Source organism: Leucopleurus acutus (genome assembly GCF_964270905.1).
Source record: "Leucopleurus acutus genome assembly, chromosome: 11".
NCBI lineage: Eukaryota > Metazoa > Chordata > Mammalia > Artiodactyla > Delphinidae > Leucopleurus > Leucopleurus acutus.
Window position 1 is genome coordinate 7,702,127 of NC_139152.1, and position 6,000 is coordinate 7,708,126.

The following is a 6,000-nucleotide window of genomic DNA, read 5'->3' on the forward strand; positions in this document are numbered from 1 at the left end:
TTGGAAAAAGAGGGGATCCCAAAACAAACGCACGTCGACAGAGCAAACTTCTACAATGAGAAAGGCATCTCATAGTTGGACTACTCAGATTCCTAACTTTTAAAATAATGGCCAGAATTTAAAGTTTCCAAGATAAACTAAGTGGTTTTGCTTTTTATTGTTAGTAGAGATAGAACTATTCTGTGTTCAGTATTAGAATTTATCAGTAAGTTATTTGATTATTACTGCATATTATATGTATGACAGGAGGATTACAACTACAATTCTAATCAACAAAAACACATTAGAACCTTTAAAAACAATTGTGTTTATGAGAGAAAAGGGCATTTTGTTCTTAGTAATGTTAAATGAATATGTGGAAACATGCAATATTATTTTTAGGTTAATAATTCATATACTTAAAGAACTGTGAGGCTTCCCTGGTGGCGCAGTGGTTGAGAATCCGCCTGCCGATGCAGGGGACGCGGGTTCGTGCTCCCGGTCCGGGAAGATCCCACATGCCGCGGAGCGGCTGGGGCCGTGAGCCATGGCCGCTGGGCCTGTGCGTCCGGAGCCTGTGCTCCGCAACGGGAGAGGCCACAACAGTGAGAGGCCCGCGTACCGCAAAAAAAAAAAAAAAAAAAAAGAACTCTGAAGAGACCTAGATCTCAAGGAAAAAAAACTACTGTTGTTCCTCACCACAGGCCCACACCCTCCAGTGAGTAGAGATAAACCACTGGCATCTTGATTAGTGAGAACATGAGACACTGAGTCATAGCCTCTTGGGCATCAGGAAAATCAGAAAAAACACCAGGACCTGCTTAGGACCCGCCGAATGAACTTGGACAAGTCACCTTACCACTGGGCCTTCCTTTATTGCAAACTAAAATTAGTATTACAGATAAATATTAACATTTAAGAAAGGAGGGGGGAAAAAAGGTATGGAAGAAACAGTTTGTAAAAGGAACATATACAGTAGTACCCTCTTAGCACTTTCACGTTCTGAGGTTTCAGTTACCCACGATCAACCGCTGTCTGAAAATATATTACATGGAAAATTCCAGAAATAAACAATCCACAGGTTTTAAATTGCGCGCCACTCTAAGTAGCATCATGAAATCTCAAGCCATCCCATTTCGTCCTGCCAGGGATGGGAATCATCCCTTGGTCCGGTTTATTGATGCTGATTACTCACTCGGCAGCTGGCAGCTGTCATGGTATCACATTCACATACATTTTACTACAGTATGTTGTTACAACTGTTCTATTTTATTGTTAGTTACTGCTGTTAATCTCTTACTGTGCCTAATTTATAAATTAATCTTTATCATGTGTATGTATGTATGTATAAGAAAAAACATAGTATATATAGGGTTGGGTACAATCTGCGGTTTCAGGCATCCATTGAGGGTCTTGGAAAGTATCCCCCGTGGATAAGAGGGAACTACTATAATAAGAAAAGATATTTAAAAAATAAGGAAGGGGACTTCCCTGGTGGTCCAGTGGTTAACAATTCACCTTCTGATGCAGGGGATGCAGGTTTGATCCCTGGTCTGAGAACTAAGATCCATATGCCGTGGGGCAACTAAGCCCACGGGCCACAACTACTGAGCCCGCACATTCTAGAGCCCGTGCTCCACAACTAGAGAGCCCACACGCTCTGGAGCCCATGCGCCACAATGAAAGATCCCGCATGCAACAACTAAGACCCGATGCAGCCAAATAAATAAATAAATATATTTTTTTAAAAAATAAGGAAGGCATTAGATTAGTGAAGCTCTTAGTTCCCTTAAGGGTCTGAAAGTCTATTATTTAACTTTTTTTTCTGGACTCCTAATAACCTTCTACATGGACCTCAACTTGTAGACTTATGCCAACCCTACTTAGGCCATCTAGTCCTGTTCAGTGACCCAGATTTGATGAGGAGAAACACAGATTTTTTTCATGTCACTGTATTTGTTCAAAAGCATTCCATGGCTACCAGTAAAATATAAAACACACTATTCAGCTTGGCATTCAAAGCCCTCCTCAACCTGTCCCTAACCCATATTTTGCACAATTCCTGCTCCCAAAAAACCACTGGTATCACATAAACAGGTGCCTTTATTTCTGTTAACATTTTCCCCCATTTCAACAAATATTCATTGAGCTTATTAATCAATTCTATGTCCCAGACTTTATGTTGGAAACTTCAACAAGTTCAAAGATGAATCAGGCTCAGCCCCTGCTAGAGTGGGCATCCATACCAGGTTGCCCAAGACTATCTTGGGTTTAGCGCTAAAAGTCCCCTGTTGTGAGACACCCCTGAGTCCTGGGGAAAGTGAGACAGTTGATTACCCTGGTCCCTGCCCACGGAGAAATCATGAGCGTCTTAAGAGCCCTTCTAACTCAGAAACTCTGCATAGATGCATATTCTTTCCCCCAACTTTCTTCCAAGGGAATTATTTTGGACTTCCCTAACAGTATAGTATTAAAGACTACGCCCAAGCAATGACTTTTATTTGTAACACCTCCTAGATGATGAACTCCTGGGAGGCAGAGACATCATTCCAGGACTCCACAGTGCCTCCTAGTGCTTTATTTACTAATATAGTGACTATAAAATGAATGTATGTTGAATTGAATAGAGGAGAACTTGGACAAATTACTAATAGTTAAGGCTTTTTTTTCTTTTTTTAATAAATTTATTTTATTTATTTATTTTTGGATCTGTTGGGTCTTCGTTGCTGCGCGCGGGCTTTCTCTAGTTGCGGCAAGCGGGGGCTACTTTTCGTTATGGTGCGCAGGCTTCTCATTGCGGTAGTTTCTCTTGTTGCAGAGCACAGGCTCTAGGTGTGTGGGCTTCAGTAGTTGCAGCACGCACGCTCAGTAGTTGTAGCACACAGGCTCTAGAGCGCAGGCTCAGTAGTTGTGGCGCAAGGGCTTAGTTGCTCTGCAGCATGTGGGATCTTCCCGAACCAGGGCTCAAACCTGTGTCCCCTGCATTGGCTGGCAGATTCTTAACCACTGCACCACCAGGGAAGTCCCTTTTTTTTTTCTTAACTAAAAAGATTTTTAAGTAAAACACATATGGAAAAATGCTCAGTTCGATTATTGTTTTTACAAAGTTAACAGCACCCCGACAAAATCACAGAACACACCCCAGAAGCCCTGGTGTCCCTTCCCAGTCACAACCCCCCAAAGGGTAACCACAGATTTAGATTTATGACACCACAGCTTAGTTTTGCCTGTTTTTGAACCTTTATACAAATGGAATCATTCGATATGTCCTCTTTTGCACCTGGTTTCTTCCACTCAACTTTGTGAGATTCATCCATATAATTGCAGGTTGCTATAGCACATTCACTCTCATTGCTGTATAATATTCCACTGTGTGAATATAACACAATGTAATTATCCATTCTTGTCTTAAAGGACATTTGGATTATTTCCAGTCTGGCATTGTTATGAATACTGCTGAGATGAACATTCTAATACCTATTTTTTGATGAACGTGTGTATGCATTTCTATTGAGTATATATCTAAGGGTGGAATTTTTGGGTCATAGGGCAGGCATATGTTCTGTCTGGTTTTTTTAAAATAATTTTTACTGAAGTATAGTTGTGTTTCTTATTGAAGAATGTTGTGTTTCTGGTGTAGAGCACAGTGATTCAGTATGCATACATATATTTTTTAGATTCTTTTCCATTATAGGTTATTACAAGATATTGAGTATAGTTCCCTGTGCTACACAGTAGGTCCTTGTTGTTTATTTTATATATAGTAGTGTGTATATGTTAATCCTAAACTCCTAATTTATCCCCCCCACTTCCCCTTTGGTAACCATAGTTTGTTTCCTATGTCTGTGAGTCTATTTCTGTTTCGTAAACAAGTTCACTTCTATCATTTTTTTAAGATTCCACAGATAAGTGATATCATATAATATTTATCCTTCTCTGACTTACCTCACTTCATATGATAATCTCCAGGTCCATCCATGTTGCTGCAAATGGCATTGTTTCATTCTTTTTTATGGCTGAGTAACATTCCATTATATACACATGTTCTGTTTTAATAAACATGGCTAAATATTTTCCAAAGTGCGCCAGTTTATCAGCTTGTGCCCCCACTAACCACGTGTGAAGGTTCTGGCCTCCCGTATTTGGCATGCTCTCTCTCCCTTCCCTCCTCCTTCATTGTAGCCATCCTAGTGCGTGTGCGGTGGCGTCTCCTGATTTTAATTTGGAGCGCCTGGCGTGGCCAATTCAGCTGCACACCTTCTTTCCCGAGTTTATTGCTCACTGGGAGTATTCCCTTTTGAGGAGTGTAATGCAGACGTTGAAAAACCACCTTGTCACTACTGGCTCAGCCCTTGCTGAAAGGCCATGCTATCACTATGAGGCTCTAAATAATTCCAAGTTAGCTAGGGGACGAAGGGGAGAACAGTCTCCAAAGCACCGGTCCCTCTCTTGCCCACCAACCACTCCCCGGACAGCACCCACGAGGCAGCGCGGGACGACCTTTATTACCCCTAACCCCAAATTTTAAAGAGTCCTTTCCAGGAGGTGGAAGGAAAGACATTTGGGGCTTTTCATTAGAAAAGAGCCACCGGGTCCAAAAGAACCACTAGAAATTGCCCTCTGCCTTCTCAGCCTCGACCCCGGCCCGCAGAGTTGTCTGAGGGCTACACCCCCGGGGCGCGGAGGCGCTGAGAGGGAACCGGTATCTCTTAAAGCAGAAATGTTAACACCCTCTTAACGGCGGCATCAAGGATGGTGGGGCCCAGAGTCGTTTCCCCGTAAAGGGTTCCCCGCTCTCTTCTCGAAGATGCCTGGGCGCCGGGTGGGAGCGGGGTGGGCTGCGGCCCGGCCGGTCAGTTTGGCGCGAAGGTGAGGAGTAGGACTGGGGCCGCGGTTGTGGGGACTCAAGAGCGCGAGCCCTGCTCACGCCAGGGGTGGCTGCCTGCGTCCTGCTTAACGGAAGCAGCCGGACCCACGAGTCACGTTCTCCTCCCACATCAACGGATCGTTCAAAACAGAATCCTGGGCATCTCGTAGCTGCGCGGGGGGTCCTAACGGCCGCGCAGCCGGCCGGGCGGAAGCGCAGTGGCGGCATCGCTGTCACCCCCGGGCGTTGCCTCCTGGGACCAGCGGAGAGGCGTGGGTGAGCCCGGAGATGGGCGGTTGAGCGGAGCCGCCGGGCCCAACCGCCGTTGCCCGGTCCCGGTGGTGGGTGCGCAGCGCTGTCCCTGTGGCTGGCAGGCGGGAGGACGAGCTTCCGAGCTGGGCTCGGGTAGAGGTGGGTGGTGACTCACGGTTGGGCGGGACTAAGGGAGGAGCGGGTCCTAGGGCTCAGGAGAAACTAGCACGTAGCCTCAGAGTACTTGAGAGAATATTTGTTATTTCCTGAGCACCTACCGTGTCCGAGCCCTGCTCCAGGTGCTGGAGACCTCACAGTGAACGACGTGGGCAATGGTCCTGCCTTCCTGGAGTTTATATTCTAGGGAAGGGATAGACAAGAAAATGCGTGGATGTGTAATAAAATGCCAGACAGTGATAAATCTTATGAAGAAAATATGTAGTAAGAAATGGGGAGGGGACTGGCATATTCAATTGCAGGTGGGGGAAGGAATGGGTCTGAGGAAGTGCCTTTTGACCAAAGACCTGAAGAAAGTAAGAGCCGTAGAAAAACCATCAAGGCAAAGGGAACTGTGCTGGCCTTGAAAGATACCTACCACGAGTTTAAGTGCTCTGCAAATGATAACTCTGTAGGTTTTTGAAAGATGAAAATTGGAATTTCCTTAGAAAATTATGGCTCATTCATTCATTCACTGCAAGTATAGCACCTTACTTTTAAAGAAAAGTATATTTATTTGAGTTAGAAGAGTTGTAGAGGTTTTTGGTTTTTATTTTCTCCCCGAATGATGATGACCTGGAAGCCAAGAACTAGCAGACAGAGGAAAGGAGAGACACTGGGGGGCAGGGGCCGCAGAGAAAAATGAAAAGGAAAGGGTAATAAGGAGGCTGTGGAATAGTCAAAGG